General features: G+C 52.0%; 1 protein-coding gene across 7 annotated transcripts in view; it reads right to left on the reverse strand.

The window, feature by feature from the left end:
- rsrc1 (arginine/serine-rich coiled-coil 1) overlaps positions 1-25,649 on the reverse strand; it is a 136,558-nt gene that overhangs the window by 31,709 nt on the left and 79,200 nt on the right. The window lies entirely within an intron of this gene.

The following is a 25,649-nucleotide window of genomic DNA, read 5'->3' on the forward strand; positions in this document are numbered from 1 at the left end:
CCATTTTGCTTTATTGCTCTTCTACTAACAGATGAGTGAGTGGAACTGAGCCTGTAATAATGTTATATTTAATGAGCTTAAAGTTTCAAATGAGACCGAGAAACCTACTGCATCCATCTCCACATGTAAACAGGAAGTGTGTGTATCTGAGTGTGTGTGAGCACGCAAGACTTTGTGTGTGTGTATCTGAGTCTGCCTGCAAGCATGTTTATGTGTGTGCGTGTCTGAGTGTGTGTGTGTGTGTGTGTGTTTGTATCTGAGGGTGTATCTGCTTGCAAGCATATGTGTGTGTGTGTGTGTGTGTGTGTGTGTGTGTGAGTGCATGTGTTGTGCGTAATTGTACCAGTCACACTCTAACTGTAGCTGGTTAGCTCTGATGTGCAGGCTGGGTCAGTGTTGGGCACAGTGACTCTGATGTGCAGGCTGGATCAGTGTTGGGCACAGTGACTCTGATGTGCAGGCTGGGTCAGTGTTGGGCACAGTGACTCTGATGTGCAGGCTGGATCAGTGTTGGGCACAGTGACTCTGATGTGCAGGCTGGGTCAGTTTTGGGCACAGTGACTCTGATGTGTGGGCTGGGTCAGTGTTGGGCACAGTGACTCTGATGTGCAGGCTGGGTCAGTGTTGGCCACAGTGACTCTGATGTGCAGGCTGGGTCAGTTTTGGGCACAGTGACTCTGATGTGCAGGCTGGGTCAGTGTTGGGCACAGTGACTCTGATGTGCAGGCTGGGTCAGTGTTGGGCACAGTGACTCTGATGTGCAGGCTGGGTCAGTGTTGGGCACAGTGACTCTGATGTGCAGGCTGGGTCAGTGTTGGGCACAGTGACTCTGATGTGCAGGTTGGGTCAGTATTGGGCACAGTGACTCTGATGTGCAGGCTGGATCAGTGTTGGGCACAGTGACTCTGATGTGCAGGCTGGGTCAGTTTTGGGCACAGTGACTCTGATGTGTGGGCTGGGTCAGTGTTGGGCACAGTGACTCTGATGTGCAGGCTGGGTCAGTGTTGGGCACAGTGACTCTGATGTGCAGGCTGGGTCAGTGGGGTCAGTGTTGGGCACAGTGACTCTGATGTGCAGGCTGGGTCAGTGTTGGGCACGTGACTCTGATGTGCAGGCTGGGTCAGTGTTGGGCACAGTGACTCTGATGTGCAGGCTGGGTCAGTGTTGGGCACAGTGACTCTGATGTGCAGGCTGGGTCAGTGTTGGGTACAGTGACTCTGATGTGCGGGCTGGTTCAGTGTTGGGCACAGTGACTCTGATGTGCGGGCTGGTTCAGTGTTGGGCACAGTGACTCTGATGTGCAGGCTGGGTCAGTGTTGGGCACAGTGACTCTGATGTGCAGGCTGGGTCAGTGTTGGGCACAGTGACTCTGATGTGCAGGCTGGGTCAGTGTTGGGCACAGTGACTCTGATGTGCAGGCTGGGTCAGTGTTGGGCACAGTGACTCTGATGTGCAGGCTGGGTCAGTGTTGGGCACAGTGACTCTGATGTGCAGGCTGGGTCAGTGTTGGGCACAGTGACTGATGTGCAGGCTGGGTCAGTGTTGGGCACAGTGACTCTGATGTGCAGGCTGGGTCAGTGTTGGGCACAGTGACTCTGATGTGCAGGCTGGGTCAGTGGGGTCAGTGTTGGGCACAGTGACTCTGATGTGCTGGCTGGGTCAGTGTTGGGTACAGTGACTCTGATGTGCAGGCTGGGTCAGTGTTGGGCACAGTGACTCTGATGTGCGGGCTGGTTCAGTGTTGGGCACAGTGAATCTAAATGGCTTAATCTCCACTCACTCACTTCAGCTGTATTTACCGGGACTCAGACACACTGCGGCTTGTAATAGATCTCAATTTTTTCTTTTCTTTTTTTAACTCCCCCCCCCCCAGCTTCTCCGCAGTCTCCTGCTCCAGGCCATCACACAAATCAAACTCCCCCCCTCACACATCCCTGTGCCTCTCTGTCAGTCCACCCCCACACACACTCCACACCGGCTTTGGCACGAACGCAGACACTACTTAATTACATAAGCGCATTGTTATTTCTGTCACTCACAGGGATAACGTGGACTCACACACGCGTGTCCTGGGTGCACACAACAACACGCACACACACACACGCACGCATGCACACACACACACGCACGCACACAAGCACACACACACGCACACACACACACGTGCATGCACACACACGCACGCATGCACGCACGCACGCACGCACGCACGCACGCACACACGCACACACGCACACACACATGCACACACACACACGCACACACACACGCACGCACACAAGCACGCACACAAGCACACACACACGCACACACACACACACACATGCACACACACACGCACACACGCACGCACACAAGCACCACACACACACACACACGCACACACACACATGCATGCACACACGCAAGCACACACACATGCATGCACACACACACACGCATGCACACACACACACGCACGCACACACACACACGCAGCTGTGTTTCCGGGGCGACCGGCGGCTGGGAGCCGTGCGATGGACTCGGGCGATAAAGCGGAGCGTGGGAAAAGGGCGAAAGACCTCCCCTTCATCTGCGCTCCACTCCGCACCGGCTGCAGGGGCACAGCGAAGCGGAGCTGCCGCTCAAATCCAGTCCTGATCACCCGTGTTACAGCGTCGGGGCCCACAGAACAGTGCTAATGTCTGATTCAGACGATCCCGGCCCGGCCCGATCAGCCCGGCTCATTAGAGCACAATTTAATAATGCAAACATCAGGTGCAATCCCGCGGCCTCCATTATCAGCCCTGAGATTGATGGCCTGCACGGAGCGCACAGGCCAAGCGGGTGCAATTTAGATTCAATAAAGCAGCAGCCACAATTAGATTTATCTCTTACAGTGGGCTAGTTTGCTATTTCTTACTGATTTCCTATTACTCTTTAGAAAGAACAATTCATCGGTATAATACAGAGCCGAGCAGGTCACGGGCCTCGCAGCGACGGTAAAGGAAACGTGAGATGTGAGATTAAATTCCAGGATGAGCAACAAATTGTGTTGTACGAGCTTAATGCAGGCAAAACGGAGGCTAATCTAATTCCGCACTCTCAATGGGCCAGTTTTCTGTGCACTAAAAACGCATTTTATTACTCCCAGAAGAAAAAGAAGGGACAAAGGGGCAGGTCCTCACAAGTCATTTCTGTAAAAATGTAAAATTCATACGGTTCAGGGGTGCTGGGCTTACTTATACAGGCTAGCCCATGAGTATGTGTGTGAGTGTGTGTGTGTGCGTGTGTGAGTGTGTGTGTGCGCGTGTGTGAGTGTGTGTGTGCGTGTGTGCGTGTGCGTACATGTGTGAGTGTGTGTGTATATGTGTGTGCCTGTATGTGTGCGTGTTTGTTTTTGTGTTTACTCCACCCCAAACACACCCCCACCTGACCCCCCCCCCCCGCCCTTGGGCACGTGTCTGAAGGCCAAACTGTTACTGCAACTGAAAAGAATAAAAACTTTGGCAAAAATGCAGAAACTAAAATTTGAGAAATCTTTCTGAAAAACACCTTCCCTCCCCCGTGTGAAACAGAATAAAAGCCATTAAAATTTTGGCTGATTCTTTTTCGATGTTCTGTAGATTTCCCAGGATACATTTCACCTGGCGGTGCAAAATAATTAACGTTGAAGAGATAACAGTGACTAGTACTGCACACCAGCAGGAAGAGGAAATCAAGTGTACGCAGTGAGTGAAAATATGTTTAACTGGGGAAAAACAGAGATTGGAGTAAAGTGGACAGAGATGAGACAGAAAGACGAAAATCACATTTGGGAAGTTCACCACTGTTATTCTGAAGATCGTTTCCTGTGCTCATTTTGTCAGGAAGCTCTTGTTTCAGAATCACATCAGAGAAAGAAAAAGAGAGAGAAAGACAGAGATAGAGAGAGAAAGAGAGAGAGAAACAGAGATAGAAAGAGAGAGAGAGAGAGAGAGATGACCGAAACACACCCCTTTCCTTCCCCAGGAGCCTCGAACCCTGCACCTCCCCACCGAGTCTACAGACCCCCATCCCCACACCCACTCCTCCCAAAAAGCCACGCCGAGGAGCGTTGGGTTGAGCAGCCCCCTCCACCCCAAACCCACCCCCCCCCCCTCCCCCCGGCCGCCAATCAGAGGGAAGCGCGGTCGTCGGGCGAGGAGGAAGCGTGATAAATCACACGCACGCGGCACGACAAACACAATATCAGAGCCCGCGCCCGCCATCGGAAAAATGTCCCTTTGAATCAGGAGCACACTTTACACCCCAGGTACGGTGGCCCACCCCAGCCCAGCCCAGCCCAGCCCAGCCCCGCGCTGCACGGGCCTAAACCAGCGAGCAGCAGAGGAACAGAGACACACAGAGGAGAAAAAGCACAGTATTATCACCCATTAAAACAAAGTTAACCTGCTGGCCTTCTGAGAGTATATTCAGCTGCACTAAATGCAGTTAGCGAGGCAGTTTGGAATAATGAGGGCACGAGGTTAAACACCTGCAACTCCACGCGCAGTACCGCGGCCCGCCACTAGGTGGCACAGTGCACTTCTCGCATGAGGAGCCGGCCGCAGACTTCAGACCCGAAGCAGTGTGTAACTGTATATACGGAATAGAGGAGACCTATTAAAACCAGTTCATGTTCATCTTGTAAGGCATAATTTGCTACAGGGACATTACAACTTGCGCATGAATTCAATTTGTTTAAATGATATAAATGAGTATTTAAACAAAAAATAATAAAAACCTCACAGCAAATAGTAACACGTATAAAATCGCGAAAAAAAAAAACGTTTTAAGAAAAAAAACTTAAAACACGCATTTGTTTTAAATGCCGATTACATTAAGCAATATGCGCCAACAATACACTGCCTACAGCCTAAGACACGGACCAGGGTTACGGGAAATTAAAAAAAAAATAAACGCCGGAGTTCGAACGAAACTGTAGGAACAGTAGCTTCAGCTCTAAAAAGGACAATTACTGCACTCTTCTAGTTTTTAATGAGATTTTACCAAACACTGTCAGAAGCAAGTAGGACTTAAATGATATTTATAAAATATTAACAAACAAAACAATTAGAGGAGATATCTTACAAATTCAATAAATTATTCATAAAAAAACGTCTCACTGGATGTTATTTCCTGCTCTCTGTTCCGAAGATTCCTCGCGGAGAAGATCAATTACAGAGTACACTGTACTTTTACGCCACTATGATGATCAATTACATACCGCGAGCGGCCTCTTGTCCTCGCGGTGCGGTTTAAGCATCAAGAGGAGGCTAAATAATAATCAGAAACAGAAATGATATTAATTTCAATTAGAAGAATCAAGGCCTGATGCGCGCGAGACTATAAATATGCAGATTCCACGCAGGAAAGAACTCAAATTAATTAAAACAATTTCTGAAACAGGCCGCTCGCTTTTCATTCTGGATTTTTGGCTGAGGGCAGTAACGCCAGGGGAAACGCCAACGCCCCCCTCCCCCCTTTCCCTCCCCCATGCACAGTCCGACTATCTACGTTTTGATAAAATATTAAACTTTTTGCTATAGGTGCTTTTCATATACAGAAAGCAAAGACGTGTCTCGTTTATGAGACTGATTAAAGATGATTTATTTAATTATCAGATACAATATTGAAGGCAGCAGTTCAGATCTGCAGGAGACATCACAAGTTCTCAGCTGTTTTATTCATGATTCCTTTTCTCATGTCCAAAGTGAAAAAAACCTCAAGGATTTATTCACCAGCGTCATTAAGATCCCGTGCTTTATATTTCAGTGCCATTAAGATCCTGTGCTTTATATTTCAGTGCCATTAAGACCCTGTGCTTTATATTTCAGTGCCATTAAGACCCTGTGCTTTATATTTCAGTGCCATTAAGACCCTGTGCTTTATATTTCAGTGCCATTAAGACCCTGTGCTTTATATTTCAGTGCCATTAAGACCCTGTGCTTTATATTTCAGCTGAAGAGCCCAGCTGGGCTGCAAAGGGGCTTCACACAGCACAGTCAGTACTGCAGGGTGCAGGTCAATGTCAGTGTCAGTGCTGCAGGGTGCACGTCAGTGTCAGTACTGCAGGGTGCAGGTCAGTGTCAGTGCTGCAGGGTGCAGGTCAGTTTCAGTGCTACAGGGTGCTGGTTAGTGTCAGTACTGCAGGTCAGTTTCAGTGCTGCAGGGTGCAGGTCAGGGTCAGTGAGTGTCAGTACTGCAGGGTGCAGGTCAGTGTCAGTGCTGCTGGTCAGGTCAGTGTCAGTACTGCAGGGTGCAGGTCAGTGTCAGTGCTGCAGGTCAGTGTCAGTAGTGAAGGGTGCAGGTCAGTGTCAGTACTGAAGGGTGCAGGTCAGTGTCAGTACTGCAAGGTGCAGGTCAGTGCCAGTGTCAGTACTGCAGGGTGCAGGTCAGTGTCAGTGCTGCAGGTCAGTGTCAGTACTGCAGGGTCCAGGTCAGTGTCAGTGCTGCAGGGTGCAGGTCAGTGTCAGTACTGCAAGGTGCAGGTCAGGACAATCCCTCACTAATATTAAGTTGCCTTCCAGATCACCTACAGCTGGAGAAGGGATTCTGGGACAGCAGGGGAGGACTGGAGGAGCAGGAAGTGGTAAACGTAAGTCTCCAGATTGGAACTGGCCAGCTTCTTATCATCTGCACTTGTTATTTACAAACACACACATTCACAAATTAATATGAATTAACACTGGCCTGGAAAATGCTTCTCCATTCCTCAACCTGACGTCAGTCCCTCTCTCTCTCTCTCTCTCTCTCTCTCTCTCTCTCTCACTCTGTGTGTTTCTCTCTCTTTTTATCTACGCACCCCTTTCTTCCGCTGCGGCATCCATCTGCCCCCCACCCCCTCGTACCCCCCCGTACCCCCTGTTCCAGCGCCCCGCTGCGGCAGGGACCGGGCCCTTTCAGGCGCTACACATGGGCAGTAATGTGATTTGGGACTTTGAGTGGGAGCTCCGCCCGGGACAATGGGACGGGGGCCAGGCTGAAAGGCCGAGCTGGCAGCCATTGTGCGGCAGGACGGGGGGGCTCTGTCGCGACCCCCCCAAATGAAACACAAACTCAGGGGCTAATCACCCCCACAGACGCAGCCCGGCCACTTACAAGAGAAAGGAGGGCGCCCCGAACCCTCCCCCCCCCCAGCGGGGCACAGTGGGGTTCTGGGTATCAGTTAACAAACCAGAATAACAACAGAAGAAGCTTGGTGGTCCGGATTGTGCTCAGTGAAGCGGCCCCCTTAACACGGCAGGGCGGCGCGCGCTCCAACACCGACCCCAGGTCCGCGGGACAGCCCGCGTTTCATCTCCCACACAAAAACCCCGCAGAGAAAGGCCCGCGCAGGACCGCTATCGCCCCCTCTGCCCAAACCAGCCCGCACCACAAACAGGGCTATTCACAGCACACACCACAGCATTCCAGCACCTTCTGTAACGGAGGGAGAGAGAGGGGGAGGGAGGGAGGGAGAGAAGACAGAAGGAGGGGTGAAAAAAGACGAAGAGAGGAAAGAGAATAAAAAGGAGGGAACACAAAAGAGGAGGTAAGTGAGAGAAGCGGAGGGAGGGAGAGAGGGAGGAAGGGAGAGAGAGAGGCGGAGGGAGGGAGAGAGGGATGGCAGCAGGAAGGCGGTGCTGAAATAAAGATGGCGCACGGGGGCTTGGCCAAGGCGCCGCAGCGTACTCCCAACTCTCCTTCCCGCCACTTACCGCTGATCTTCATCACTTTGCTTAAAATATTGATAATCAATTAGCGCTACGTCTGTTTTGCTACAGAATGTGTGTCACGGCGCATCACGCTGTCGGAGCCAATTCAGCGCTCATTCAAAGTTAATTTCTGCAGGGCTGCTCAGCCTTTGGAGGAGTCATTAAGCGGGAAACAGCCTCGGGCGCCATCACCTATTCCCTTTCATTAGGGCGCGCCGGAGAAGGTGAGAGAGATTATTAGAACTTTGGAATGATCACAAAGCGCTGCGCGGCCTGTCAGATCCCCCCTGCGTGTAATTCATCTGCCCGTCCCCACAAAGCGGCGCCAGGGGTTGGAGACGGACATTATTCATGAACATCTGCGGCTCGCCCGGTATTCCACACACACCCGGCCGCCATGAAAAGGAGCTGCCCCTTTGACTTCAAAATTAACATGCCAGGGAAAAAATTAGGCCCAACTTACATTTAAATTATTTTGCGTTTGGCTGGGACTCAAGCGAGTGTGTGTGTGTGTGTGTGTGTGTGTGTCTGTGCATGCATGCGTGCGTGCGTGCATGTGTGTGTGTCTGTGCGTGCATGCGTGCGTGCGTGCATGTGTGTGTTTGTGTGTGTGTGTGTGTGTGCGTGCATGCGTGTGTTTGTGTGTGTGTGTGTGTGAGTGTTAGTGCAGTAGATGGATTTGGCAGTTCCATTCTGGTATTTAGTACAAAAGAAAAACACCCTTTAATTACCAGGACTTTTAAAAGAGTAATACAAGAAAAAGAGAGCCAGAGGAGAGAGGGGAGGGGTAAAAAGCAGGGAAGGAGAGATGAAAAAGGAGAGAAGGAGAGATAAAGAAGGGCCCCAGGTTTGGGCAGGCTCCTGCTCACCTGGTCCCAGGTAAACAGGTCAGAGATCTGATGGGTGTTTGTGTGCATGAGCTAGTGAGCCTGGAACTATTCTCTCACTCAGCAAACCCAAGAGCAGCCTCTTCACAGATCAACTGCCGCCAGAGATAAGACTAACAAACCAACAAACCAGACAAACCATCAAACTAACCAACCAACAAACCAGCAAACCAAAAAACCGACATATTAAAAAAAACCAACAAACCAACAAACCAGACAAACCAAAAAGTCAGACGCAGTCAGCCTCAGAGTGACTAAGGAGACGCAGTCAGCCTCAGAGTGACTAAGGAGACCAGCAGCCTAGAGTGACAAGAACGCAGTATCCTCAGAGTGACTAGGGACGCAGTCAGCCTCAGAGTGACTAAGGAGACGCAGTCAGCCTCAGAGTGACTAAGGAGACGCAGTCAGCCTCAGAGTGGCCGAGGAGACGCAGTCAGCCTCAGAGTGACTAAGGAGACGCAGTCAGCCTCAGAGTGACTAAGGAGACGCAGTCAGCCTCAGAGTGACTAAGGAGACGCAGTCAGCCTCAGAGTGACTAAGGAGACGCAGTCAGCCTCAGAGAGACTGACTGATGAGGAAAGAAATGAAGGGATTAGATTCATCCCAGCCCTGTAATACACACGGTAAGGGCTGTTATCACCGGGTGACTGGGGGACAGCTGCCACACGGACACATTCAGCTGCCCCTACACAACACCAGAGCATCTAATACAGCACAAAAAACACACCACAGTTCAGCACGCCAGGACTTAACTGGCTGAACCTGAACAACACTCATAATCCAATCTGGAGAGGTCACTGGCCGAGAGGACAGAAGAGAATCCGTCTGACTACACGAGCATTTCTTCCTGGAGAGCAGCACTGAGCGGATGGCTTTTTAAAGGTTTCCTTTAAACAGCATGGAAGGAAAATCAGTGCTTTTGACAGGATCAGAAGAAGGAGCTGGGCAGAGAGGGTTTATTGCGAATGGCAGCGCAGGCTTATCCTCCCAGTTCCTGCTAAACTGGAGCTGACAGCTTTGTCAGGGAATCTGAACGGCTGCGTGGCGGGGCGGAGAGTCCGGACTCTTCGGCTTTCATCTCGGACTGCACGCGCTCCAAAGCCTGCGAACTGAGCCAGATGGCTGGATACATCCACCCGTCAAACCCAGAGCGACCTCCTGCCAGGCCAGGCAAGCACCAGGAGCACGCGTGTCCCGCCCCTCTTTCAGAGAGCACCACAGCAGTGAGCGCTTGTTCTCACAGACTATTTCAGGAGGGAGGGGCACGTCCAGCACGTGCCCCAATTCCGGGGGGGGGGGTGTATGAAATGAATCTTCATCCCTTCTCTGTCAGGTTAATATCAGACGCACAAAGCGCGTGAGTAATTAACTCCGGGAGAAGCTGCCGCTGAACACTGCTGAACACTGCTGAACATCGCTGAACATTGCTGAACACTGCTGAACATCGCTGAACGCCGCCCACTCCGCAGCGCCCAGATCACACCCACACAGGGCGTCTGAATCGCATGGCGCTGTAAAACCCCATCACTAAGCCCCACTGTTCTGTACAACAACACAATTAGACCCCCCCTTCATCCTGGAGCCGGGGCGGGGCGGGGCAGGGCGGGGCGTCAGCTGACTAATTCCGCCTGACGGGCTCCGCACACTGGGGATGACGCCATACAGCACACTGGCGCCAATAACAGCCTGGGCTGCCAAACGCACAGGGATGCTGTCCCATAAAGCAACAGGGCGCTGGCCCAGTACAGAGGGGAGATGTCCAGTAACACCGGGGTGTGGCAGAACCACCTGGGCTGACGCCCAGTAACAGCACACTGGGGATGACTGTCCCAATAACAGCACACTGGGGCTGACTGCCCCAATAACAGCACACTGGGGATGACTGTCCCAATAACAGCACACTGGGGATGACTGTCCCAATAACAGCAACCAGGGGCTGACTGGCCCAGTAACAGCACACTGGGGATGACTGCCCAGTAACAGCACACTGGGCTGACTGGCCCAAACAGCACACTGGGGCTGATGTCCATACAGAACTGGGTGACTGGCCCAGTAACAGCACACTGGGGTGACTGGCCAGTAACAGCACACTGGGGCTGACTGGCCCAATAACAGCGGGGTGTGGTGGGGGGGGGTGGGTGATGCCAATAACAGCACTGGCGCTGTCCCGTCGAGGCTGACTGTCCCAGTAACAGCACACTGGGGCTGACTGGCCCAATAACAGCACACTGGGGCTGACTGTCCCAGTAACAGCACACTGGGGCTGACTGGCCCAGTAACAGCACACTGGGGCTGACTGGCCCAGTAACAGCACACTGGGGCTGACTGGCCCAATAACAGCACACTGGGGCTGACTGTCCCAGTAACAGCACACTGGGGCTGACTGTCCCAGTAACAGCACACTGGGGCTGACTGGCCCAGTAACAGCACACTGGGGCTGACTGGCCCAGTAACAGCACACTGGGGCTGACTGGCCCAGTAACAGCACACTGGGGCTGAAAATGCTCTCAGCCTCAGGTGTGTCAGGGAAAAGTATTCTCAGTCGGCGTGTGTGTGTGTGTGAGCGTGTGTGTGTGTGTGCGTGTGCGCGTACGTGTGAGTGTGTGTGTGTGTGTGTGAGAGTCTGTGTGAGTGTGTGTGTGTGTGTGTGTAAGAGGGTCTCTCTCTTGTCTCTCGTTACCCTGTTTGGAAGTCTCTAATTGAGTCTTGGAGTCTCTGAGCTCTGGCACTGTCCCTGTGGGGTGCTAACGCGGTGGGGGGGGTGTGGGGGGGGGGGGCGGGGGGGAGTAATTACTATCTGCACTCTGAGGGTCCTTCACCAAGGGGGGGTTGGGAGGGAAGGGCAGAGGTCCTGCCAAGTGACTGTTAACAACTGGAGGGACGAGAAGCGGCCTCGCTCACCGCCAGAACCAATGAGCTTTCTGCTCCTAAGGTAGAGTCCCCGCCAGAACCAATGAGCTTTCTGCTCCTAAGGTAGAGTCCCCGCCAGAACCAATGAGCTTTCTGCTCCTAAGGTAGAGTCACCGCCAGAACCAATGAGCTTTCTGCTCCTAAGGTAGAGTCACCGCCAACAGACTTTCTGCCCAATGAGTCTTGTCTGCTCCTAAGGTAGAGTCCCCGCCAGAACCAATGAGCTTTCTGCTCCTAAGGTAGAGTCCCCGCCAGAACCAATGAGCTTTCTGCTCCTAAGGTAGAGTCACCGCCAGAACCAATGAGCTTTCTGCTCCTAAGGTAGAGTCCCTGCCAGAACCAATGAGCTTTCTGCTCCTAAGGTAGAGTCACCGCCAGAACCAATGAGCTTTCTGCTCCTGAGGTAGAGTCCCCGCCAGAACCAATGAGCTTTCTGCTCCTGAGACAGAGTAACCGCCAGAACCAATGAGCTCTCTGTTCCTGAGACAGCCTCACCACCTGAACCAATGAGCAGGTGGTTATAAACACTAATGTAACAGTTGTGTGACTGCAGGTGTTTGGTCTGGGGGGGGGGGGGGGTTAGTTGGGGGTTGATGACTGTGTTGGGGAGCACCAGGCCAACCCCCCCAGGGTGCGGGTGAGCCCTGATACCCCATGGGGGCCCAGCTCCCATCCTGAAGCGCAGTACACCACCCGCCCCAATCCCCCCCCCCCCTCCACACCCCCCAGGTCTGCTACCCCGTATCGATCCTCCTTTAAACCTCCTGAATAATAAATCGCAACCCCCAAAAACCCAACAGGGGGGCAAAACTGGCTTAAACCCCTTTAATTACATCATCGCTGAAAGGAAATCATTGATCAACAGCATTATGGGAAATTAAACTGCCCCCAAAACTGGATCAAAGTCAATGGAGCGGCTTAGCTGGGTCTCTAAGGCCCCACCATGGGGATTAGCACTACACACTCACACACACACACACACACACACACACACACACTCACACACACACACCACACTCTCACACACACACACCACACACACACCACACACACCACACCACACACACCACTCACACATCAACACACACACACACACCACACCACACACACCACACACACACACACACACACACACACACACACACACACACACTCCACACCACACTCACCACACACACTCACACACAACACCACACACACACACACTCACACACACACAACACCACTCACAACACACACACACACACTCACACACACACACACTCACACACCACACACACACACCACACACACACACACACACACCACACACACACATACACACACACACACACACACACACACACTCACACACACACATACACACACTCACACACACACACACACACACACACACACACTCACACACACACACTCACACACACAATACCACACACTCACACACACACACACACACACACCTCACACACACACACACACACACTCTCACACACACACATACACACTCACTCACACACACACTCACACACACACACACACACACACTCTCACACACACACATACACACTCACACACACACACACACACACACACACACACACATACACACACTCACACACACACACACACACACACACACACACACACACACACACACACACACACATACACACACACACACACACACTCTCACACACTCACACACACATACATACACTCACTCACTCACTCACACACACTCACACACACACACACTCACACACTCACTCACACACACACACTCTCATACACTACACACTCACACACACACACACACACACTCTCATACACTCACACACATACACACACACACACACACACACACACACACACACTCACACACACTCACACACACACTCAACTCACTCACACACACACCACTCTCATACACTCACACACACACATACACACTCACACACACACTCACACACTCACACACTCACACACACACTCACTCACTCACTCACTCACTCACTCACTCACTCACTCACTCACTCACTCACTCACTCACTCACTCACTCACTCACTCACTCACTCACTCACTCACTCACACTCCAGTGCAGTGTGCACACGCATGCGTGTCCTGTGAGCTCTTAGCTGACCTAAATCCTAAAAACAACAAAGCAACACCAGCCACTGCCCCCCCCCCCCCACCCATACACACCTCCCCTTCATCTCCTGCTTTCCTCAGACAACCCCCCCACCCCTCCCCCATTTCTGTTTGAAGTAGTGAAGACTGCCTGTGGGGTGGGGGGGTGGGGGGGGGGGGCACCCCAGGACACCCCGCAGGGAGAGGTGTGGGTGTATACAGAACAATGCAGGTTAAGTACCGTGCTCAAGGGTACAACGCCAGTGTCCTACCGGGGAATCGAACCTGCAACCTTTCGGTAACCAGCCCAGGACTTCACCGTTATTCTACACATGAGGACTGAACACAGTCATCAACATGGCAGTGTGTGATCACAACTTCCTATAGCTTCCATGTGTCAATCGCATCGTAAGCCTTAAACCAGTCTTTTAAAAACGAGTCCATTACTGTGGTGTGAAAAGTGTGAACACACGTGAGACTGCGCTGAGTGAACACACGTGTGAGACTGCGCTGAGTGAACACACGTGTGAGACTGCGCTGAGTGAACACACGTGTGAGACTGCGCTGAGTGAAAACACGTGTGAGACTGCGCTGAGAGAACACGCGTGAGACTGTGCTCAGAGAACACGCGTGTGAGACTGTGCTGAGAGAACACGTGTGAGACTGTGCTCAGAGAACACGCGTGTGAGACTGCGCTGAGAGAACACGCGTGTGAGACTGTGCTGAAAGAACACGCGTGTGAGACTGTGCTGAGAGAACACGTGTGAGACTGTGCTCAGAGAACACGCGTGTGAGACTGTGCTGAGAGAACACGCGTGTGAGACTGCGCTCAGAGAACACGCGTGTGAGACTGTGCTGAAAGAACACGCGTGTGAGACTGTGCTGAGAGAACACGCGTGTGAGACTGCGCTCAGAGAACACGCGTGTGAGACTGTGCTGAAAGAACACGCGTGTGAGACTGCGCTGAAAGAACACGTGTGAGACTGCGCTCAGAGAACACGCGTGTGAGACTGTGCTGAAAGAACACGCGTGTGAGACTGTGCTGAGAGAACACGTGTGAGACTGTGCTCAGAGAACACGCGTGTGAGACTGTGCTGAGAGAACACGTGTGAGACTGTGCTGAGAGAACACGCGTGTGAGACTGCGCTGAGAGAACACGCGTGTGAGACTGTGCTGAAAGAACACGCGTGTGAGACTGTGCTGAAAGAACACGCGTGTGAGACTGCGCTCAGAGAACACGCGTGTGAGACTGTGCTGAAAGAACACGCGTGTGAGACTGTGCTGAGAGAACACGTGTGAGACTGTGCTCAGAGAACACACGTGTGAGACTGCGCTGAGAGAACACGCGTGTGAGACTGCGCTCAGAGAACACGCGTGTGAGACTGTGCTCAGAGAACACGCGTGTGAGACTGTGCTGAAAGAACACGCGTGTGAGACTGTGCTGAGAGAACACGTGTGAGACTGTGCTCAGAGAACACGCGTGTGAGACTGTGCTGAAAGAACACGTGTGAGACTGCGCTCAGAGAACACGCGTGTGAGACTGTGCTGAGAGAACACGCGTGTGAGACTGCGCTGAGAGAACACGTGTGTGAGACTGCGCTGAGAGAACACGCGTGTGAGACTGTGCTGAGAGAACACGCGTGTGAGACTGTGCTGAGAGAACACGTGTGTGAGACTGTGCTGAGAGAACACGTGTGAGACTGCGCTGAGAGAACACGTGTGAGACTGCGCTCAGAGAACACGTGTGTGAGACTGCGCAGAGAGAACACGCGTGTGAGACTGTGTTGAGAACACACGTGTGAGACTGCGCTGAGAGAACACGCGTGTGAGACTGCGCAGAGAGAACACGCGTGTGAGACTGTGCTGAGAACACGCGTGTGAGACTGCGCTGAGAGAACACGCGTGTGAGACTGTGTTGAGAACACGCGTGTGAGACTGCGCTGAGAGAACACGCGTGTGAGACTGCGCTGAGAGAACACGCGTGTGAGACTGCGCTGAGAGAACACGCGTGTGAGACTGCGCTGAGAGAACACGTGTGAGACTGCGCTGAGAGAACACGCGTGTGAGACTGCGCTGAGAGAACACGCGTGTGAGACTGCGCTCAGAGAACACGCGTGAGACTGCGCAGAGAGAACACGCGTGTGAGACTGTGTTGAGAACACGCGTGTGAGACTGCGCTGAGAGAACACGCGTGTGAGACTGCGCAGAGAGAACACGCGTGTGAAACTGTGCTGAGAACACGCGTGTGAGACTGCGCTGAGTGAACACTTGTGAGACTGCGCTGAGTGAACACGCGTGTGAGACTGCGCTGAGTGAACACGCATGAGAGACTGCGCTGAGAGAACACGCGTGTGAGACTGCACTGAGAGAACACGCGTGTAAGACTGCGCTGAGAGAACACGCGTGTGAGACTGTGTTGAGAACACGCGTGTGAGACTGCGCTGAGAGAACACGCGTGTGAGACTGCGCTGAGTGAACACACGTGTGAGACTGCGCTGAGTGAACACGCATGTGAGACTGCGCTGAGAACACGTGTGTGAGACTGCGCTGAGTGAACACATGTGTGAGACTGCGCTGAGAGAACACACGTGTGAGACTGCGCTGAGAGAACACACGTGTGAGACTGCGCTGAGTGAACACTTGTGAGACTGCGCTGAGAGAACACACGTGTGAGACTGCGCTGAGTGAACACTTGTGAGACTGCGCTGAGAACACGTGTGTGAGACTGCGCTGAGAACACGTGTGTAAGACTGCGCTGAGTGAACACGCATCATGGCACTGCAAACATGAAAGGAGAGAAAAAAATCAGACAAATAAATGAAATAAAAATGAGAAAAGGTGCAGTTAGGAGAGCAGCTTCAGCGGAGTCTCTCCAGGGAAGCCAGACTCAGCTTTCCGCCAACTTCAAAGCTGTTCGGACACACCCCCTCCCCCCCGCGCGGATGACAGGTACGGACAGCGCGCTTTACCGCGTGATGAGAGACTGCGCTGTCTGAGCTGCAGCCACAGCAGAGCCAGTTCAGCACAGGTACCAGGAGAATCAGGCAAGTTCCTTTAATCTGAACGCCACAGTGCCGCGCTCTCCGAACCAACCCAACACTAACGGTTATCAATTACCAACGAACGCGCGCGTTCACACACACGCACACGCACACGCACTCGCACTCGCACACGCTCACACACACTCACACTCACGCACACACACACGCACTCGCACTCGCACACGCTCACACACACTCACACACCTCACACACTCACACACACACACGAGGGGAAAGGGGACAAACAGGCTTCAGCAATGCAATCTTCAGTCATCCTGTCTGACGCAACTGGAGCCGGACAGACAGACAGACAGACACACGACTGGCTCAGCCAATCACTGCTCTAAACCGCTGTTCTAGGGACAGCTCAGCCAATCACTGCTCTAAACTGCTGTTCTGAGGAACGGCTCAGCCAATCACTGCTCTAAACCGCTGTTCTAGGGACGGCTCAGCCAATCACTGCTCTAAACCGCTGTTCTAGGGACGGCTCAGCCAATCACTGCTCTAAACTGCTGTTCTGAGGAACGGCTCAGCCAATCACTGCTCTAAACTGCTGTTCTGAGGGAAGGCTCAGCCAATCACTGCTCTAAACCGCTGTTCTAGGGACGGCTCAGCCAATCACTGCTCTAAACTGCTGTTCTGAGGGAAGGCTCAGCCAATCACTGCTCTAAACCGCTGTTCTAGGGACGGCTCAGCCAATCACTGCTCTAAACCGCTGTTCTGAGGGACAGCTCAGCCAATCACTGCTCTAAACTGCTGTTCTGAGGGAATTTCCACACCCATTTTCTGTCACCGGGGAAAAACTCGGGACAGAAATAAGACTGCGCTATACAGCGGGGGGTGGGGGTGCTTTTGGGGAGGGGTAAGATGGTTTATAGAACCCTTATCAGAGGATCTTAAACGCAGGTGATTACACACGCGTGAGCCCAGCCCACAGACAGGCGTCTGTAATGCAGAGATAAAGCAGCTTCAGTCTGAATAGAGCATTCAGGGAGAGAAAGGAGACATGCAGGAAACACAGAGGGCAGATTACAGTCTTAAAGTGTACGCAGAATCACACCTATACAAACACACACTGCCCAAGCATCAGCTCTGCTCCAGCACTCCGGATATACACCTTCAGCCGCTAAGCTAAATGGCTAACTCAGCCTTATCAAAGGGCCCAGCAGCAGCAGCAGCCAAGAGGAGAGGTTTACACGCGCAGGCCAGGAAGGAGAGGCGGAGGAGGGAGGAAAGCAGAGGCGGAGGAGAGAGGGGAGGAGAGGGGGAGGAGGGGAAATCCGGCCCTAATCCCACAGCCCTAATCCCGAGGGTTTAATGGGGAGGATTAGACATTTATGGGAGAGGTGCATCCCTGGTCTCGGGGTGCTGTAGCGGGGTTTACCAGCTCAAAGCCAGGCTGTGTCACAGCAGCCGAGAGGCCAGGGGATTTAACACTCGCCTCTCTGCTGTGCCCGAGAGAACAAGTTCTGAGTTTGGTTCTGTGGGGGATCCCCGCTCTGAGTTTGGTTCTGTGGGGGATCCCTGCTCTGAGTTCGGTTCTGTGGGGGATCCCCGCTCTGAGTTTGGTTCTGCAGGGGATCCCCGCTCTGAGTTTGGTTCTGCAGGGGATCCCCACTCTGAGTTTGGTTCTGCAGGGAATCCCCGCTCTGAGTTTGGTTCTGCAGGGAATCCCCGCTCTGAGTTTGGTTCTGTGGGGGATCCCCGCTCTGAGTTTGGTTCTGCGGGGGATCCCCGCTCTGAGTTTGGTTCTGCGGGGGATCCCCGCTCTGAGTTTGGTTCTGTGGGGGATCCCCGCTCTGAGTTTGGTTCTGCAGGGGATCCCCGCTCTGAGTTTGGTTCTGCCGTGTGATCAATCTCACAGACAGAACATCGATAGCGGTGTCATGCTTGTGCGGAGCGATTTGTGATTTTTGATTGTGTACAGCAGATTCACCACCAAATAAAGAGCAGGGGCTGAAAGAGAGACCTTTCTCTCAAGGGCTTCAGAGAATGGAGCCCAGCCAACCCTATATATAAACAACCAATCACACCACCCCCTGTTTATAACCAACCAATCACACCACCCCCTGTTTATAACCAACCAATCACACCAACCCCTGTATATAGCCCACAAATCACACTGAAATCAAGAGTGTGTGAAATTAACAGTGTGAGTGTGTGTGTGTGTGTGAAATATGCGTATGTATAAAATTAAGAGGGTATGAAATTAACAGTGTGCTTGAAATTGCATGTGAAATTAAGAAATTAAGAGTGTAAAATTCAGAGTGCGTGAAATTTAATGTGTGAATTTTATTGTGTGTGAAATTTAGAGTGTGAAATTTAGTGTGTGTGAAATTTAGCATGAGTGAAATTTAGTGTGTGAAATTTAGTATGTGAAATTTAGTGAGCAATTCAGAGTGTGAAATTTAGTATGTGAAATTTAGTGAGCAATTCAGAGTGTGAAATTTAATGTGTGTGAAATTTAGATGGGTCTGAAAGCCGATATCAGAAATGACAGGTGTCTAAATATTGTCTGCATATGCCTGCATGTATGCGTATGTGCATTTCTTTGCATGCATGCATGCACACGCATGTCCTAGCGTAAGTATGTCCTATTGTATGTGTGTGTGTGTGTGTGTGTGTGTGTGAGTGTGTGTGTGTGTGTGTGTGTGTGTGTGTGTGTGTGTGTGTGTGTGTGTGTGAGTGTGTGTGTGTGTGTGTGTGTGTGTGGGTGTGTGAGTGTGTGAGTGTGTGAGTGTGTGTGTGTGTGTGTGTGTGTGTGGGTGTGGGTGTGTGAGTGTGTGAGTGTGTGTGTGTGTGTGTGTGTGTGTGGGTGTGTGAGTGTGTGAGTGTGTGTGTGAGTGTGTGAGTGTGTGTGTGTGTGTGTGTGTGTGTGTGTCTGTGTGCATGCATGTCTTAGTGTGAATTTGTATGAAAATAACTAACGTGGCCAGAGTGGCAAGGCGAAGCAGAACGGCGAAGCTGTGAGGTCCAGAGTAATACTCTGCACACGCTCAGTTAGCATGAGAGACAGACGGGGAGGAGCTTATCGTGCGAGACAGAAGAGGAGGAGCTTAATGTTTATTGTGAGGGACAAAAGGGGAGGAGCTTAAGGTTCATCGTGAGATACAAAAAGGGGGGTGGAGCAAGCGAACAAGCACACAAGTGCAACCAGCCAATCAGCACAGCCTGTTCAGCGGCTCTGCTGTCTGTACTGCTGTCTGTCTGACTGTTGGTCCCGCCCCCCCAGTGCTGAGAGAGGCGGTGCACTAATTTGCTGCTGTTCAGCGTTAAAAAAATTAATTAAACATCAACATGAAATATTGCAGAGGAGCGAGGGAGACTCATGGCATGGGACGGCGGTGAGCGGGGGGGCGGGGCAGGCGGTAGGGGCGTAGCGAGGGCGGGTGTAGGGGGCAGGTGTAGCGGGGAGCGGCGTAGCAGGGCGGGTGTAGCGGGGAGGGTAGCGGGGGGTGGCAGGGCGGGCGAGCGGGTGTAGCGGCGGGGAGCGGCGTAGCAGGGCGGGGTAGCGGGCGGGGTGTAGCGGGGCGGGGTGTAGCGGGGAGCGGCGTAGCGAGGAGCGGGGAGCGGCGTAGCGGCGTAGCGAGGAGCGGGGAGCGGCGTAGCGAGGAGCGGGAGCGTGTAGTGGGAGCGTGTAGCGGGAGCGGCGTAGCGGGGCGGGGTGTAGCAGGGCGTAGCGAGGAGCGGCGTAGCGAGGAGCGGGGAGCGGCGTAGCGGGGCGGGGTGTAGCGGGGCGTAGCGAGGAGCGGCGTAGCGAGGAGCGGGGAGCGGCGTAGCGGGGCGGGGTGTAGCGGGGCGTAGCGAGAGCGGCGTAGCGAGAGCGGGAGCGGCGTAGCGGGGCGGGGTGTAGCGGGCGTACGAGGAGCGGCGTAGCGAGAGCGGGGCGGCGTAGCGAGAGCGGGCGGGGTGTAGCAGGGCGGGGCGTAGCAGGGCGGGGTGTAGCAGGGCGGGGTGCAGCAGGGCGGGGTGTAGCAGCGTAGCCGGGCGGGGTGTAGCCGGGCGAGGTGTAGCGAGGAGCGGCGTAGCGGGGCGGGGTGTAGCAGGGCGGGGTGTAGCGGGGCGGGGTGTAGCGGGGAGCGGCGTAGCGGGCGGGTGTAGCAGGGCGGGGTGTAGCGGGGCGGGGTGTAGCGGGGAGCGGCGTAGCGGGGCGGGGTGTAGCGAGGAGCGGCGTAGCGGGGCGGGGTGTAGCAGGGCGGGGTGTAGCGGGGCGGGGTGTAGCGGGGAGCGGCGTAGCGGGCGGGGCGTAGCGAGGAGTGGATCCACACGCCGCAGAGCGCTACATCAGGGACCGCCGCCGGCCCACAATCAAAAAATGATTAAAACCCAGTTTGGCGCGGGGCAGGCATTAATCAGGACGCGTAATAAATCCACGCTCCTCCACCACAGCGCATTAGTCACACGGTTTTGTCTGATAATGACAGCGCCGAACGCTGAAGCGAGGTGGAAGGGGTCAATCATAAACTCATCAAATGCTTCATTTCATTTCTTAATTTAGACAAACACAATTTGTTTATGGGAAAGATATCAGGTGCTGAGGAGCAGAGCATGGTGGTGAAGCAAGGCTCCATTAATCTGGCCTGATTATACACCGCTCCATTAATCAGGCCTGATTATACACCACTCTCCGGCTGTTTATTCTCATTTCATTCATTTCCATCAACAGAGAGAACAGCGCAGAACGCGAGCGAGCGGACCTGGGAGGGGCTAATTACACGCACGCTAGACACAGCGCTGATGGATGAGCCGGCAGACTGAAACAAAAGGGCTTCTATCACACCAATCCCAGCCCTGCACCTGCAGATACAGGAACAGGCTCTTCACCTGCAGATACAGGAACAGGCTCTTCACCTGTAAACACAGGAACAGGCCCTTCACCTGTAAATACAGGAACAGGCCCTTCACCTGCAAATACAGGAACAGGCTCTTCACCTGTAAATACAGGAACAGGCCCTTCACCTGCAGATACAGGAACAGGCCCTTCACCTGCAAACACAGGAACAGGCCCTTCACCTCTAAATACAGGAACAGGCCCTTCACCTGCAAACACAGGAACAGGCCCTTCACCTGCAGATACAGGAACAGGCCCTTAACCTGTAAATACAGGAACAGACCCTTCACCTGCAAATACAGGAACAGGCCCTGCACCTGTAAATACAGGAACAGGCTCTTCACCTGTAAATACAAGAACAGGCCCTTAACCTGTAAATACAGGAACAGGCCCTTCACCTCTAAATACAGGAACAGGCCCTTCACCTGCAAACACAGGAACAGGCCCTTCACCTGTAAATACAGGAACAGGCCCTTCACCTGCAAATACAGGAACAGGCCCTTCACCTGTAAATACAGGAACAGGCCCTTCACCTGTAAATACAGGAACAGGCCCTTCACCTGTAAATACAGGAACAGGCCCTTCACCTGTAAATACAGGAACAGGCCCTTCACCTGTAAATACAGGAACAGGCCCTTCACCTCTAAATACAGGAACAGGCCCTTCACCTGTAAATACAGGAACAGGCCCTTCACCTGTAAATACAGGAACAGGTCCTTCACCTGTAAATACAGGAACAGGCCTTCACCTGTAAATACAGGAACAGGTCCTTCACCTTAAATACAGGAACAGGCCCTTCACCTGTAAATACAGGAACAGGCCATTCACCTGTAAATACAGGAACAGGTCCTTCACCTGTAAATACAGGAACAGGTCCTTCACCTGTAAATACAGGAACAGGTCCTTCACCTGTAAATACAGGAACAGACTCTTCACCTGTAAATACAGGAACAGGCCCTTCACCTCTAAATACAGGAACAGACTCTTCACCTCTAAATACAGGAGCAGACTCTTCACCTCTAAATACAGGAACAGGCCCTTCACCTCTAAATACAGGAACAGGCCCTTCACCTGTAAATACAGGAACAGGCCCTTCACCTGTAAATACAGGAACAGGCCCTTCACCTGTAAATACAGGAACAGGCCCTTAACCTCTAAATACAGGAACAGGCCCTTCACCTCTAAATACAGGAACAGGCCCTTCACCTCTAAATACAGGAACAGGCCCTTCACCTGTAAATACAGGAACAGACTCTTCACCTCTAAATACAGGAACAGGCCCTTCACCTGTAAATACAGGAACAGGCCCTTCACCTGTAAATACAGGAACAGGCCCTTCACCTGTAAATACAGGAACAGGCCCTTCACCTGTAAATACAGGAACCAGGACACCTTACCTGGTAAAACAGAACAGGCCCTTCACCTGTAAATACAGGAACGGCCTTCACCTGTAAATACAGGAACAGGCCTTACCTGTAGATATGCGAGGACGGTCTTCCTGCCTAATACGGAACAGTGTGTGGTCCTTAAAATGACAGGTGTAGTGTGTTGCCTGTGTGTAAACACTTAGGAAAGTGCCTACTTCAATGCATGGACGTGGATTTGCACAAAACTGTGCCTATAATCAGAATTTTGGCGTGTGTGTATGTATGCAGTGAGTGGTGTGTAGTGCTGTGTGTTGGTAGCTTATGAGTGTGTGTGTTATGCATATGGCTGTGTGTAGTGAGTGTTGTATGGAGTGTGTGTGGTGTGTGTTGTGTAGTAGTGTGTGTGTGTGAGTAGTGTGTATGTGTGTGTGTGTGTATGGATGTGTGTGTGTTGTTTTGTGTATTGTGTGTGTGTTGTGTTGCAGTATGTGTGTGTGTGTGTGTGTGGTGTGTGTTGTGTGTGTTAGTGTGTGGTGTATATGTGTGTGTGTGTGTGCGTGTAGATGTGTGAGTATGTGTGTGTTGTATGTGGTGTTATGTGTGTGTGTGTGTGATGGTGTGTGTGTTGTGTGTGTGTGTGTGGTGTATATGTGTGTGTGTGCGTGTGTGTGTGTATGTGTGTGTGTGTGTGTGTGTGTGTTGTGTGTGTGGATGTGTGTGTGTGTGGTGTTGTGTGTGTGTGTGTGTGTGTGGTGTGTGTGTGTGTGTGTGTGTGTTGTTGTGTGTGTGTGTGTGTGTGTGTGTGTGTGTGTGTGTGTGTGTGTGTGTGTGTGCAGTTGTTTGTCTGTGTATGGTGTGTGTATGTGTGTTGTGTGTGTGTGTGTGTGTGTGTGTGTGTGTGTGTGTGTTTGGGGAGGGAGTCACGCTGCTCCTCTTTACTGTGTTCAAACAGCAGCTGGTGAGCTCTTGAAACGCTGTGTTGTGAGCGCGCTCAGATGCAGACGGAATCATTCGGAGCTTTCTGTGGTATTTAGCGCCACATGCTCCTCTCCTCGTACCCCAGCCTCAATATGCAACATTTCCATAACTGAAAAAGAGAATATTTTTAATTTGCTGTTTTCCATAATTTCGCAACATATGGTGCAAACGATTTTGATGCAAATGCATGTGCTAATTATTTGCAGACCAGTCATTGAAGTTGAATGAAAGCAAAATTTGCAATCACCTTAAATTTTGCTAAGAATTTACTGTTAAGTAAACTTTGCTAAGTAATTAAATTACACAGGCCTGTGGGCTCGTGCACAGATCCATGTGGAAGATACAGATAACACCCGTGCTGAACACACACTTCTACTCCTACAAACACAAAATCTCTGCACACCATAGTAAGCCATCTGCTAAAGCATGTGTGTCCAAATGACCATACACTGCCCAAAATACCCAAACATCCGAGCAGCATTCACACACACGTTCCACATGAAGCTGCGTCATCTATAAGACTGCTATTACCAGTGCTAACACGAATAAAAACAGGATTCAATCACGCAGAATTCCTGGCAAAGAACAGAAGCCATTTCTGGACAAATGAAGCTCTGCTGTGTTATTTGCTGGTGATCCGTCTCCAGCAGCATCCTGCCCTCAGTGTGCCTGTCACTCTGAGCCCAGGCCAGGCTAATATGGCTAAGTGTACCTCTCAGCCTCCTGATTAAAGCTGATTCCAGCGCAGCGCGACCAGGGCCCGCCAAAGCCATAATTATGACTCCTGACCAGAAGAGTGAGGTAATCGCACATAAATCTCACAGATCAATAGCTGCAGTCACTAAATTACAGGCCTTCAACCACAATTAGCTTCCTTAAAACAGACAGGCCACCACAAAGGCCAGTCCACCTTAAGACAGACAGGCCACCATAAAGGCCAGACCACCTTAAAAAGGACAGGCCACCTTAAAGAGGACAAGCCATCTTACAAAGGATAGACCACCTTAAAAAGGACAGACCATCGTAAAAAGGACATGCTACCTTAAAGAGGACAAGCCATCTTAAAAAGGACAAACCACCTTAAAAAGGACAGACCACTGTCAAAAGCCTAGCTTTGAAATGAAAGTCACTGGTTTTTCCTTTGTTTACATATTTTTAAACCAGAACACAAAAAATACTGAGCAAAATTACATAAAATAAAAAACCCTTTCATGCCCAAGTCCATCAAGCGCTTATGTCATGGATTTACCCACAAATGCCGCACAGAGCCTGACAGAGAAAAACTCAGTACTTCACCACTTATTTACCGTACTAAGTGATTTATTCACTGGCCGCTTTTTAAGCACTCACCAGATCAATCAAAATCAGCACATTGCAAGAACAGTAAAAAAAATAAATAAATAAAAAAAAGGTTAGTGATGCATGTGTGTGTGTGTGTGTGTTTGTGTATGTGTGCATGTGTGTGTGTCTGTGTGTGTGAGTGTGTGTGTGTGTGTGTGTGAGAGAGAGTGTGTGTGAGAGACATGAAAAAGGACACAAGGCCAGTTTCTGACATCTGACCTCTAAAACTGAAGGGTTACCATAGTGACAGCTCTTTTTTCTGAAAATCTCAGGTAGAGCAGCACAAACAGGCAGCAGGTCAGCGTCAGTCACACAGACTGCCACCTTCAACACACAGTTACTCCAGACACACAGACCAGAGGGAGGGAGGGGGAGGGAGGGAGAGAGAGAGGCACACAGGGAGGGGGGGTGGCGTATCTCCCTCAACCTTGTGAAGCGGGGTGCAGGACCCTAAACGCACGCGTTCCCC

This window comes from Anguilla rostrata, chromosome 12 (genome assembly GCF_018555375.3).
Source record: "Anguilla rostrata isolate EN2019 chromosome 12, ASM1855537v3, whole genome shotgun sequence".
Lineage (NCBI taxonomy): Eukaryota > Metazoa > Chordata > Actinopteri > Anguilliformes > Anguillidae > Anguilla > Anguilla rostrata.